The sequence below is a fragment of the Danio rerio genome, chromosome 3, assembly GCF_049306965.1.
Source record: "Danio rerio strain Tuebingen ecotype United States chromosome 3, GRCz12tu, whole genome shotgun sequence".
Lineage (NCBI taxonomy): Eukaryota > Metazoa > Chordata > Actinopteri > Cypriniformes > Danionidae > Danio > Danio rerio.
In genome coordinates this window covers 3,695,169-3,710,043 of record NC_133178.1, presented here as the reverse complement: position 1 = coordinate 3,710,043, position 14,875 = coordinate 3,695,169, and the positions used below count along the sequence as shown (strand labels likewise).

The following is a 14,875-nucleotide window of genomic DNA, read 5'->3' as shown; positions in this document are numbered from 1 at the left end:
GAGAAACCTTTACTCACACACATCAATTAGTCTATAAATAATTAATTTCATTTGTTAAGCGCAAATATTCATTTCAAAACTATTTCTAAATTCAGTTCTAATTTCCAGCAAACAAATAAACGAACAATAATGACCAAGTGTGGTCAAAATACTGAGTTATTTCCAAATACACCTGCCATGCCCCATATGGTCTAAAACCTGACAGGTGGGCAAATCTAAGCTTGTTTTTAATAAAACAAATATAAATATGGATATAATAAATAATACTGCTAATAATAATAACAGTATACAAAAGCAAATTGTTATGAATGAACTGAAAAAGCCTCACGAGATGAAGAAGACATAAAAGCAGTGATTTTTCATATTTATGTAGGCTATAAAATAATATGTTTTGTAATATTTTAATCTTTTATATTTATATTCTATATCTATTCTTATTATATCCTATATATATCCTTAATATTTAAATGTTTTCATATGTAAAGATATTTGCCTATTGCTCTCTTGTGTGTATTAAGCAGTGTGTAAGCGAGGCGCAACTCTGCGCTGGAGTTTAGACCGGGTTAGTTTTGGTCTAATGAAAAATCTATAATAGTTTCTCAAAATAGCGACGCGCCAGCGGTCCGCCTCAGAACGCCTTCCTTTTTAGACCAGAACGCCTATGGCCGCACATATGAGCGCTAATGCATTTGCTATTTAAACAGCGTAGCGCAACGCCTTAAAACGACTCTTGCGCCAAGCTGAAACTACCAAAAGACCATTGCGCCGCGTCTTGCGCCACACTGCACCGGGTGTATGATAGGGCCCTTTATTTCTTTGTTTCCGGTGAGAATGTCTCTAATTAGAGATCCTGCTGGCAGTTATTACAGGTTTTGTTTGGAGTCTCGTCTGGTTTTTGCTTCAGCAATATTTATGGAGCACTAATGATTTTAGTTCTCAAGTGAAGTAAAGGGGGAAAACTCCCAAATAACACTGTATTGCATCCCAGTGGTCATCTTTATGTCTAAATGATCACAAATTGACAAGCGTGACGACAAAAAAAAATGTTCAAAATGCAAATTGATTTGATGTCATTTGACATCTACACAATAGCTATGTTTCCATCCACCCATTTTTATGTGCATTTTAGATATGCTCATAATAAAATGGTTGATAAAAACTTTAAGACGCACATACATTTTGAAAATGCACATACAAAACGTTTGCACATAACTGAGTAAGATAAACTTAAGAAAAGATGCGCTTAAACTATGATGAAACACTTTTACTGAACAAATTCCAGTATGTGCATTAAAGTTAAAAAAACAGCAGGCTGAGTACACTGTAAAACATCTGAAATGTTGTGTTGGTCATAGTAAAATGCCATAACCATTTCAGTATCATGTTATTGTATGATTAATGGCCTCCAGAATCAAGAGCGTCTGTGTTCTGCATCTCACGTCTTCAAACGCCACCGCGTGCTCACTGCGTGTCAGCATTGTTTTCTGAGGCACAAGTCATTTCTTAAATAAAGAAAATATTGAGGCAGCTTCTCCTACAACAGCAAAACTTTTTTTTACTGTTTTTACTGTTAATATTTGGCGTCAGATAATCAGGAAGTGACGATTTTGTTCTCTTTGTCTCACTGGATTAAAACGCTGCTTTAGTCACACGTTTTTTTTTTTTTTTGCAAAATCCAGTTTTGTGCATAAATTTTATTTGCATCTTTGGATGGAAACACAGCTAATGATGCCCTTTTGACCACCAAAATAATGACACAAAAAGTAGCTAACTATAATATAAGAAAGGTTTAATTGTAAGGTTTAATTTAAATTTACACTGGACTTTGTGTTTCTACAATGTACTGAAGTATTACTCGACAACATTGTGAGCTGACAAAAACATCTTTACGCAGTTCCCATATGCTCATACAACAAATCAACTTCTGGTACACGAACAGTTAAAGTCAGAATTACATTTACGATTTTAAATGTCACTTTAAGCTGTATAGAAGTGTCTTGAAGAATATCTAGTCTAATATTATTTACTGTCATCATGACAAAGAGAAAATAAATCAGTTATTAGAGATGAGTTATTAAAACAATTGTGATTAGAAATGTGTTGAGAAAACCTTCTCTCTGTTTAACAGAAAATGGGGAAAAAAATAAACAGGGTGGCTAATAATTCTGACTTCAACTGTATGTGTCGATAGGAACGTATGATGTAGCATGCTTTTTACATTTTACAACATGCACGTAAACTATCTTGATGTCAAAATGACATTAAACTGACAGCTAATAGTGGCGTCAACAAAAAAACAACATCAAAAATTGATGACAGGACTGGTCTGTAATCAATTGTTGACACCGGTGTTAGATGTCGATTTGATGTCATAATTTAGCCACTGATAAAATCAGCCAATAATAAGCTTTCACCTCATGCCGACGTTAGTCGGGCCGTGCACTCATGAATTACACTATAATAAAAATGATAAAATGAAATACAAGTATTTCTGTAACGACCGGGGTGGACTGACAGAAGACAACAGAAGGTAGGATCCAAATGCAGGTTTAATTTTAGTCAGGCGAGCGATGGTCAATACAGGTGCAAACAGGTATTTGGAGACAGTCCAGAATCACAGTCGAATACAGGCTAGAGGTCAGAAAGGCAGGCGGCAGGCAAAGACAAAGAGGCTAACAAGGCTAACGGTCAGTACACAAGATAACAAGACTGGTAAAACGCGTTGTAATGTCACTGATACAGCTAACAAGACTCGGCAAACTGGATGGGTTCATGAGTGGCTTATAAGTGGTGAGATATCAGTCTATGACAAGGTTCAGGTGGTGAATGCAATCAAGTTAGATGAATGAGCATGGGTGTCAGGGAGAAGTGCATGTATGAAAATGTAGTCCAGGAAAAGGCAGAAGTGTGGCTCTAAGTGTGTGTTTGTGTGTGAGTTTACCAGCGACATCTGGTGGTTGTTCGCTGGTGAACATGACAGAGCCCCCCCTCTAAGGAGTGGCTTCCAGACACTCCTAATACTGTTCAGGCGGGAGGTGAAGCGGAGGCGGAACAGGGGGAGGGATGGAGGGCCAGGACCATGCAGCGTGGGCGTACCAGGAGCATGTAGCTGAGGCGGGACTTGAGCTTAGAGCTGCCGAAGGCCTGGAGCGTGGAGCTGCGGTGGTCCTGGATCGTGGAGATGCGGAGGGCCTGGACAGTGGAGCTGCGGAGGGCCTGGATCGTTAGGCTGAGACCATTGAGAAAGCTTAGGTGGCGGCGGCCATTCAGGAAGTTCAGTAGGCGGTGGCCATTCAGGAAGTTCAGCAAGCGGCGGCCATTTAGGAAGCTCAGGCGGCGGCGTTCATTCAGGAAGCTCAGGCGGCGGTGTTCATTCAGGAAGCTCAGCAGGCGGCGGCCATTCAGGAAGCTCAGGCGGCGGCCATTCAGGAAGCTCAGGTGGCGGCGTTCATTCAGGAAGCTCAGGCGGCGGTGTTCATTCAGGAAGCTCAGCAGGCGGCGGCCATTCAGGAAGCTCAGGCGGCGGCCATTCAGGAAGCTCAGGCGGCGTTCATTCAGGAAGCTCAGGCGGCGGCCATTCAGGAAGCTCAGGCGGCGGCCATTCAGGAAGCTCAGGCGGTGGCCATTCAGGAAGCTCAGGCGGCGGCCAAACAGGAAGCTCAGGCGGCAGCGTTCATTCAGGAAGTTCAGCAGGTGGCTGCCATTCAGGAAGCTCAGGTGGCGGCGTTCATTCAGGAAGCTCAGGTGGCGGCGTTCATTCAGAAAGCTCAGGCGACGGCGTTAATTCAGGAAGCTCAGGCGGCGTTCATTCAGGAAGCTCAGGCGGCGGCCATACAGGAAGCTCAGGCGGCGGCGTTCATTCAGGAAGTTCAGCAGGTGGCGACCATTCAGGAAGCTCAGGCGTCGTTCATTCAGGAAGCTCAGACGGTGGCCATACAGGAAGCTCAGGCGGCGGCCATTCAGGAAGCTCAGGCGGCGGCATTCATTCAGGAAGCTCAGGTGGCGGCGGCCATACAGGAAGCTCAGGCGGCGGCGGCCATTCAGGAAGCTCAGGCGGCGGCCATTCAGGAAGCTCAGGCGGGGGCTGCCATTCAGAAAGCTCAGGCGGCAGCCATTCAGTAAGCTCAGGCGGCGGCCCTTCAGGGAGTTCAGGCGGCAGCGGCCATTCAGGAAGCTCAGGCGGCGGCCATTCAGGAAGCTCAGGCAGCGGCCATTCAGGAAGCTCAGGCGGCGGCGTCGACTCTGGCTGCGGTGCCGGCTCTGTCGGCAGCAGTGGCAGCTCTGGCAGTGTCAGCTTTGGCAGTGGCAGCACTGGAGGGTCTGGCAGCTCTGGAGGGTCTGGCAGCTCTGGAGGTGGTGGTGGCAGCTCTGGCAGTAACAGCTCTGGTGGTTGCTGCAGCTCTGTCAACTCAGGTGGTGGTGGCCATTCTGGTGACTCAGGTGACGGCAACTCTGGCAGCTCTGGCGGCAGCGGCACTGGCAGCTCTGGCGGTTCTGGCAGCTCTGGAGGGTCTGGCAGCTCTGGAGGGTCTATGACAAGGTTCAGGTGGTGAATGCAATCAAGTTAGATGAATGAGCATGGATGTCAGGGAGAAGTGCATGTATGAAAATGTAGTCCAGGAAAAGGCAGAAGTGTGATTCTAAGTGTGTGTTTGTGTGTGAGTTTACCAGCAACATCTGGTGGTTGTTCGCTGGTGAACATGACAGAGCCCCCCCTCTAAGGAGTGGCTTCCAGACACTCCTAATACTGTTCAGGCGGGAGGTGGAGCGGAGGCGGAACAGGGGGAGGGATGGAGGGCCAGGACCATGCAGCGTGGGCGTACCAGGAGCATGTAGCAGACTTGAGCGTAGAGCTGCCGAAGGCCTGGAGCGTGGAGCTGCGGTGGTCCTGGATCGTGGAGATGCGGAGGGTCTGGAGAGTGGAGCTGCGGAGGGCCTGGATCGTTAGGCTGAGACCATTGAGAAAGCTTAGGTGGCGGCGGCCATTCAGGAAGTTCAGTAGGCAGTGGCCATTCAGGAAGTTCAGCAGGCGGCGTTCATTCAGGAAGCTCAGGCGGCGGCGTTCATTCAGGAAGCTCAGGCGGTGGTGTTCATTCAGGCAGGTCAGGTGGCGGCGGCCATTCAGGAAGCTCAGGCGGCGGCCATTCAGGAAGCTCAGGCGGCGGCTGCCATTCAGAAAGCTCAGGCGGCGGCCATTCAGTAAGCTCAGGCGGCGGCTGCCATTCAGAAAGCTCAGGCGGCAGCCATTCAGTAAGCTCAGGCGGTGGCCCTTCAGGGAGTTCAGGCGGCAGCGGCCATTCAGTAAGCTCAGGCGGCGGCCCTTCAGGGAGTTCAGGTGGCGGTGTTCATTCAGGAAGTTCAGCAGGCGGCGGCCATTCAGGAAGCTCAGGCGGCGTTCATTCAGGCAGGTCAGGTGGCGGCGGCGGCCATTCAGGAAGCTCAGGCGGCGGCCATTCAGGAAGCTCAGGCGGGGGCTGCCATTCAGAAAGCTCAGGCGGCGGCGGCCATTCAGTAAGCTCAGGCGGTGGCTGCCATTCAGAAAGCTCAGGCGGCAGCCATTCAGTAAGCTCAGGCGGCGGCCCTTCAGGGAGTTCAGGCGGCAGCGGCCATTCAGGAAGCTCAGGCGGCGGCCATTCAGGAAGCTCAGGCAGCGGCCATTCAGGAAGCTCAGGCGGCGTCGACTCTGGCTGCGGCGCCGGCTCTGTCGGCGGCAGTGGCAGCTCTGGCAGTGTCAGCTTTGGCAGTGGCAGCACTGGAGGGTCTGGCAGCTCTGGAGGGTCTGGCAGCTCTGGAGGGTCTATGACAAGGTTCAGGTGGTGAATGCAATCAAGTTAGATGAATGAGCATGGGTGTCAGGGAGAAGTGCATGTATGAAAATGTAGTCCAGGAAAAGGCGGAAGTGTGATTCTAAGTGTGTGTTTGTGTGTGAGTTTACCAGCGACATCTGTGGGTTGTTCGTTGATGAACATGACAATTGCAGCTGGTAGAATGCAGACTTTTTTTCAGTCTTTTGCAGTGTGTTATTTTTGGCCTACCTCTGGTGTTTTGTTTGTAAAAAATTAAGTGTCATGTCTCATTTTAAAGCTTCTAAACTAATGTATTTTTATGCAAAAGGCACTTTTTAAAAAATAAAAATGTTGATTAGGTAACACGGTGGCTCAGTGGTTAGCAAGAAGGTGGCCTCACAGCAAGAAGGTTGCTTGTGTGAGTCCTGGCTGAACCAGTTGGCATTTCTGTGTGGAGTTTGCATGTTCTCCCCGTGTTGGTTTGGGTGTGCTCGGTTGCTCCGGTTTCCCCCACAATCCAAACAAATGTGCAATAGGGCAATTGATGAACTAAATTGTCCATAGTGTGTCTGTGTGTGTGTGTGTTTGTGTGTGTGTGTGTGTGTGTGTGTGTGTGCGTGCATGTGTGAATGAGTAGGTACTGTTTTCCAGTACTGGCTTGCAGGTGGAAGGTAAAATATGTGTAAAACATATTGTATCCAGGGTTGTGACACTGACAACAGAGGTGCTAATCCACATGCAGGGTTATTAGAATGGTAAGGCAAGCAGTGGTCAATACTGGGGCAAACAGATGTATGTAGGCAATCCAGAGTCGTAGGCAAAATAACAGGCAGATGGTCACAAGGCAGGCAGCAAACAGGATTAAACAAATAAACAAGGCGAGGATCAAAAACATAGAAAAACAAGACAAAGGAAAACATGTTGTAATGTCACTAACAGTAAACAAGACTCAGCAATAAGTGTCTCAAAATGAGCTGTATATATGTGTGGGTAATCACCACTTGAGTAGCATCAGCTGTGTGTTTGCAATCAGTCAGGATCTGGAAACGGTTGTGTGTGTGGAGCATGACTGGATGTTGTAGTCCATAACATGGCAGATTTGTAGTCCTTAAGCGATCTGCAGCTACTGGTGATCATGACACATATGCTGGATAAGTTTGCGGTTCGTTCCGCTGTGGCGTCCCCTGATGAATTAAGTCAAGTCGAGCTTTATTGTCATACAAAAGAACGAAATGTTGTGTCTCGCAGGACAACGGTGCTACATAAATTAATCACAAACACAAAACTGGACTTAAGAGCTATTTATTTTAAAAAGGGACTATGCTGAAGGAATATGAATGAATAAATGGTTGATTTATTTATGTATCTGCATGTTTATTAAAAATAAGTTGTGTTGAACCAATTCTTCAGGCCTCTGACTTGATGGAAATTCAGATTTGGATCTTGGATTTTCAGAGCCCCTGTAGTAGATTATTTCAGGGTTTTTACCTCAGATATAATATTGTGAACTCGAGAATATATTTCATATCAAAGAATTCATTAAAAAAAAACTTTTCAGATGTTTGAATCACACATTTAAAGGGGATGTCACATTTATTTACATTATACTCTGCCAGCTGAGAACGTGATTAATTACTAATGTATTACTCAATAATAAATCAACTCAATGATGCTTTTTCTCCTTTTATACCAGTAAATAGTGACACAGACAGTATATTGAAGCAGACGCAAAACAAATTTTCATACGTGGCATGGCACCACTTGGAGGTGGGCAGAGATGTGGTGCCACTGCTATGAATGGTTTCTATTATGACTTTGCCATGTGTGTAAAGCTTCGACGTCACACTGTTTTTTCCACTTTCCATATATATATATATATATATATGAACAGCCTGTCCTTTCAATCCTCACTCCGTGCCACACTCGGACCATCAAGAGATCCATGTCTGAAAGTGTTTCAACAATCTGAGGTAAATCTTTCATTTCTCATTCATTTCTTTTTTCAACAAATGTATGCTAGAAATCAGAATGATAAATGATACAGACATTACAATAAATATGTCTCTTAGAAGTTCACTGTTTATTTGATTGTAAATACTTGTAAAGACTCAACAGTACACCGCTCACAAATCTCTTTTAAATTCAAATTTTCTATAGAAAGCTTTAAAATATGAAGTTTGTTCATATACAAATATAATCTAACTGGAGCTAATCTAACAAAATACCTTATAACTGTCCAAAAATAAGTACACCCAAACATATATGTTAGACAAAAATATTAAAGTTTCAAAAAGAAAAAAAAGACAAAGAGAAAATTTTTTACAAATTTGATTTATTTTTTAAATTTAGTGAATTGTTGTATTTATTTATTAATTTTTTTTTGCATTATTTGCATTATTTTAATGTATTATATTTCCATTTCTAAAGATGTTTGGTGACTAAAATATTTGAATAAAAATGTATCTGTTTAATAAATCTGTTTTGTTCAAATGCACCAAAATATTCATTCATTCATTCATTCATTTTCTTGTCGGCTTAGTCCCTTTATTAAATTGGGGTCACCACAGCGGATGCCACCACCAACTTAGCCGGCCCGTTTTTACCCAGCGGATGCCCTTCCAGCTGCAACCCATCACTGGGAAACATCCACACGCACACTCATTTTAGCCTACCCAGTTCACCTGTACCGCATGTCTTTGGACTGTGGGGGAAACCGGAGCACCCGGAGGAAACACGAAGGCAGGGAGAACATGCAAACTCCACACAGAAACGCCAACTGAGCCGAGGCTCGAACTAGCGACCTTCTTGCTGTGAGGCCACAACACTACCTACTGCGCCACTGCGTCGCCGCACCAAAATATTGTAAAGATACAAAATATTAAAAAGTATAAATTTTCTAAATGTGGTGTACTGCTTGATGCTGAGCACTGAATGTAATATTATCGGTAAATATGTCTAAATTGAAATCTGTCCATCTTATAGGCTTAAGTGAATGTGGCTTTTGTGAGGCCATGGATTAAACCACACAAACTTGTAAATAATGGTTGCTCTAAAAAATGATGATATTAAAATATCTATATAGCATTGTACAATAATCAATCTTGCATACTCTGCTTATGCAAATTACAATTAAACAAGTAAAGGTTTAGTTCAACACACACATATTTGTCATTGCTAGTAATACTGAATGGATGTCATTTATATTACTTGGGGTTATGGTTGAGAATAGAGGATGTGCTGGTGTTTACCTGCATGGCTGGCTGCTTGTTGGGAATATCTTTCGGTCTCGTGCTTGAAGCAGTCGACCAATCACAACACACAATCACCAATCACAGATTAGCCTCGCAACAAAGGAGGAGTTTGGGAATGAATAAATCACTGAACAAATTATATGGGAGTTGCTAGGATAATTAGGTAAAAATAAATGCATATTATAAGACAATGAAAGTGTTTTTTGGTCCTGCATGCAGATCAGCCTGTTATTATTAAATATGGCCTTTTAATGCATAATAGGGGCTCTTTAAGTAAAAATTGAAAATGACTGTTGATAAAAAAAGAATCCTCAGCTGACAGCACAAAAACAGCAATCAAATTCAGCAAAAGTCCATATTGGTCAAACACAATACACAGAACATTTCTGTAGCATGTAAGAATTTAGATTAATTAAAACATATTCACAATGAAAGCACATTCTGTGTTGGCGTGGGTTTCCTTCAGGTGCTCTGATTTCCCCCAGTCCAAACATATGTGCTATAGGGGAATTGATTAACTAAATTGGCCGTAGTGTATGAGTGTGTGTATGTGTGTGTGTGTGAATGAGTGTATGGGTGTTTCCCGGTGTTGGGTTGCAGCTGGAAGTGCATCAGCCGCATATGCCATCAAAATGCATGTGATAATTAATAACACTATTATTTTTCTAACAAAAAACTCTATAAACCTCTCAAAACAAGATGCTATTAAAGACCTGAAAGTGCTTTGCTTCACTGAATAGTAAGAATGCATAATAAACGTGTGTGTGTGTGTGTGTTTGTAGGAGAGCAAAGGCTGGTGTAAAATCAGCACAGCAGACGTGTGTGTTCATCTGACCTGCAGTCTGTTCATGTGAGTCAATCTTTACCTCACTTCTCAATCAGTTACCATCCTGAATGTTGGAGAGATTTGACATCAAGTTGTATTTGTGTTTATTGGTTTAGTCTGGTCAGAGGAGAAGATTCTTAAAGACCTCTAAGAAGTGAAACTAAATCACACAAGAGCTCTTCCTGTTCCTCAACTTTGTGTCCAAGAAGCATCAAGATGGCGGCAGTCATAAGCAGGACCCAATTTCCAACTGGACCTGGGCCTGACAACTATTCAGACGACATGGCTGAGTGTTTGTTATTGTACTTTAACCGGCTTCAGTGGTTAGAAGTTAAAAATGAGATTAAAGAGACCTGTGGCATTGAAAGTGAGAATTTGTGGTCAGGTGAAGAAATTTTACGAGCTTTGAAAGAAATAGAGAGAATGGAAAAACAACACGATGACAGAAAACAACTATGGGCTTGTGTGGTAACGTTTCAGTTAATGAAAAGCTTGGATTATGAGAAACATAAAACAACAGAAGCTCAGTCTAATCTGACTGCAAGTGAAAATGTAGCGCAGCCACCTGTCGACTTGCCACGCTCAGTCATCGGCGTAAAGATCCCACTCTTAAAGGTCTTTGATAGTAAAGCCAACTCTGATCAAACTGCAACAGTCTCATCCACCTATAAATTAATTGATGGATGTCCTTCAGAAAGAGAAATCATTAAAAAGAAATCTTACATCTTGTCGTACAACGAAATAATCAATAATGCAGATTGGGTGTATGAGATACTGAACAAGCAGACTTTAGCTGAGAATTATACAAGTAATCAAAAGTTTCCCAGATCTGAGATAGAGAATGACTACAACCGAGGGCATCTAGCTGCAGCAGCCAATCACAGGTGGTGCAAAGAAGCTTTTAAAGACACCTATGAGCTCATCAACATGTCACCGCAGCTGTGCATGCTAAATAGAGGCATGTGGAAAGATTTGGAGAAATATTGTCATACTCAAGTAAATGAGCACAGTAATGTCCTCAACGTCCACTTGTACACAGGAACAATACTAGATTCACAATCTGTAAACCAAAGAGAAAATGCTTCAGACAAACCAACGCCAGATTACTTCTATAAAGTGATTATTGTGGAGAATGATGATGGTACAGTATCAGAGCCGACTTGCTATCTGATTGTCAATATCAAAACTGCATTAATGAATGCAATTGACAACTTGATAAGCCAAGGGGTACGAAAATGTTATTTTCTGGAACACTTCAAGGTAGACATTACAGAAATTGAACGCCGCTCTGGACTGAACTTCTGTGTACATGACATTCAGCAGTACAGAGATGAGATCAGAAGTGTGACGTGGACAGGAACAAATAGACAAGGAGAAACACGAAGTGTTGACATAGTAGTCAGAATAACCATCCCAGAATAATAAACACAGAAATGAGAAAACTGAGATTACCTCTGTGCTCTTATGCCTGAAGAGGAGGTTTTGGTTTGATCTTGGTTTCTAGTGTGAAAAGAGAGAAAGATTATGTCAGTGAGTCAGCAGTGAATTCACCATTGGTTAATAATTGAGGAAGAATATTAAGTAATTAAGTAGCTAATTGTAACTAACATTTCTTCCCAGTAGACACACAGCGTCATGATGCGTCATCAAAATCCAACATTGAGTCAACATCTTAAACCAACGTCACACTGACGTCAGATAATGACATTTATTTGTCAGGTATGCCAACCAAAATCCAACATCTGATAGACGGCATAGTGGTAACGTCCACACAACGTCAAGCTGCAACATCATTAGACGTTGATATTTTGCTGTTTTTAGGTTACCTTGGAAAGTAATTCGACATTGGACGCTGACATCAGCTTGATGTTGGATTCTGATGTTAACCCGATTTTCCAACACAATCTCACGGCAATTCGTAACTTTTTAATTAAGTGGCTAATTCGTATGAATGCGTACGATCTAATTCGTACAATTTAGTACGATTTGCTCATCCCCCCAATGACGGTTGGGGTTAGGGGTGGGGTTATGTGCCACGCCTCCTTTTTAAAATCGTACCATTTCGTACGACTGAACTCGTATGAATTCGTACGAATTAGCCACTAAACTGGCAAAACGTAAAATACTTACGTTTTCTCGTGAGATCAGGCTGATCATTTCCCATATCATGTTGATGTCCTGTGCCTGCTGGGTTTTTTCCAGCTTTAACGATAATATTTTGGTGACAGAATGTGTCTTGCAAATCCAAACTTCAGTCAATGTGTGTGTCTGTGTGTGTTAGTGAGTAAGAGGAGCAAAAGTTTAGACGGACGTCTACATTTATTCAATGTTAATTTTAGCAACTTAAGATTATTCATTTTCATTTATTTACATTTATTCGTTTGTTTATTCATTTACATCTATTCATTTAGTCTACGTGTTTCAATTTTACATTTATTCATTATGTTTCTTCCTCTGTTTCTTCATTTAGTCTACGTGTTTCAATTTTACATTTATTCATTATGTTTCTTCCTTTGTTTCTTCATTTAGTCTACGTGTTTCAATTTTACATTTATTCATTATGTTTCTTCCTTTGTTTCTTCATTTAGTCTACGTTCATTAATTTTACATTTGTTTATTCACTTATACTTGCTCATTTACATTCATTCATGTTTATTCATTCATGTTTATTTCTTTAGTCTACATTTATTCATTTTACATTTATTCAATTTGATGTATTCGTGTTATTTTTCTCTCAGTCTATTCATTTAGACTCTTTTACCCAAAACCAACACTGTGTAGATGTTGTGACGAGTCTCAGTTCAACATTGTTTATTATCTTATAGCCTACAAAAGAACAAAGAACCAACATAGATGTAGAGTAGAATAAAATAAGCAGTGCTGTTGTTGGAATATGCAACATTTGTATAACCTCATGATCATAATCAATACATCCTAATTAATATTTCTCTGTAACAAAGAAAAGAACATTAAGGGAATATTGATTATGACATGAAATTATGAAATGTATGAATCATATATTGAAAATGCTGTTAGACAAATATAATTGCTAGACAGAAATGTTGTTATCTGACTTATTTCTGTCCTGTGCAGTCTTGTAAATTAGCATTTGTCAGTCTTGTATGAAGTGCTACAGAAATAAAGATGACTTCACTCAATAAGCTCTTGTATTTCTTTGTTTTCTGAGAGACGGCTTTACATTGGAGATCCTGTGATTAATGATCATTCAAATGTATAATTGGAGTCTCGTCTGTTTTGTGTTGACACAAGATTTATGGATTTGTTTATATATTATCTAAAGATTTTAATTCCCAAGTGAGTATCAGCTTCAGACATCACGCCAAGCACGGCACACAGACCTTTGGCTGAACGTCTGATGAAACCCTTCAGATGTTTTGTCATTTTGGTCATAAATATAAGAGAAAGACATTGTTCAGAACAGCAAGTATTTTTTTTTTATTTGTGGATACAAATACAACAAAAACTTGCTTTCATGGGTCAAAAAACGGGTCATCTGTCATCTCAAATTAAACATTATTTAATTTAAAAATCTGGTCATTTTACAACATATCTGAATAACAAATACAAATGGGCATCACAGTGGCACAGTGTGTAGCACAATCGCCTCACAGCAAGAAGGTCTCTGATTCCAGCTTCAGCTGGGCCATTTGTCGTTTCTGTGTGGAGTTTGCATGTTCTCTCTGCGTTCGCGTGGGTTTCCTCCGGGTGCTCCGGTTTCCCCCACAGTCCAAAGACATGCGGTACAGGTGATTTAATGAACTAAATTGACCGTAGTGTATGTGTCTGAATGCAAGAGTGTATGGGTGTTTCCCAGTGTTGGGTTGCATATGCTGGATAAGTTGGCGGTTCATTCCGCGGTGGCGAACCCTGATTAATAAATGGACTAAGCTGAAATGAACATTAATGAAAAAATAAATACCATTCCTCTGCATCTCTGAATTGATTCAAAAAGAACTGTTGAATAAATTTTAAAGCAAGTATTTTATAAGTAACTGTAATTAAATGAACTAAAAATAACAATAAAAAATCCCCTACTTTACTTTTTAGCAGAAAAGTAATCTAATTACAGTAGTTAGTTACTGTTTCTACAACCAACACGGCTAGTGATTGAAGAAGCTTCAAAGCTTCGATTCAATTGAACCATTTGCTGTGTAAAATGATTCACTTTATTGAAGTGTTTGAGTCGCCCTGTGCTGTAGCTCTACCTGCTGGTCAAAATTGTGTAAGTGCAACCTAACTCCGGCTAAACCCATATTAAAAATAGCCATTACACATAGTACCAACGTTTTATTTAAAGTATAATGCATGAAATGCAGTTTGCTTGCCTTGAATTATTGGTGAATTGGTGGATTTTGCTCGATATGCATGTTTTGTGAATATCAGGGCTTATTTTTTTTTTTGTAAAACTTAGACCAGATTTTTTCGTTCTGTGTTATTATCAAAAATAAGAAAATTAGAGCATTTAAAAGCAGAATTTGAAGTTAATTATATTTCTAGTATGCACAAGTGTACAAAAACAACATAATGTTAATTTTCAAATTGTGTTGTTACCAAAAGTTTTACGTAAATTTACACTTATACAAAATTTTATTTAAAAATGCTAGAGGAGCAAATACAAACTGTTTTAACTGCTTATATAGATAGATAGATAGATAGATAGATAGATAGATAGATAGATAGATAGATAGATAGATAGATAGATAGATAGATAGATAGATATCACATTAATATACATGTTAACCTATTTTTATAGCACCACAAAGAGATGTTTACTTTAAGAAAACTTGTATTTGTGAATGTGAAAATTACATAGTAACCGAATAGAGTTTATAATAAAGGCAGCATCTTATAAAGAGTGATCCTTATCATACTTAATAACCCAAAATCACATGCTTATAAGAAACGAATAATGTTTATAACGTATTATGAGCAATGAAAGCTTCAATATTAATCCAAAAAAAATTTACATGAGTATAATCAGCAGGATATAA

General features: G+C 40.9%; 1 long non-coding RNA gene across 1 annotated transcript; it reads left to right on the top strand.

Annotated features, from left to right (window-relative positions):
- The first annotated feature begins 7,677 nt into the window (after positions 1-7,677).
- LOC141381105 (uncharacterized) lies at positions 7,678-13,019 on the top strand. Its single transcript, XR_012400725.1, has 4 exons — positions 7,678-7,756; positions 9,820-9,887; positions 9,980-11,797; positions 11,963-13,019. It is a non-coding gene; the product is annotated as an uncharacterized lncRNA (long non-coding RNA).
- Positions 13,020-14,875: the final 1,856 nt, after the last annotated feature.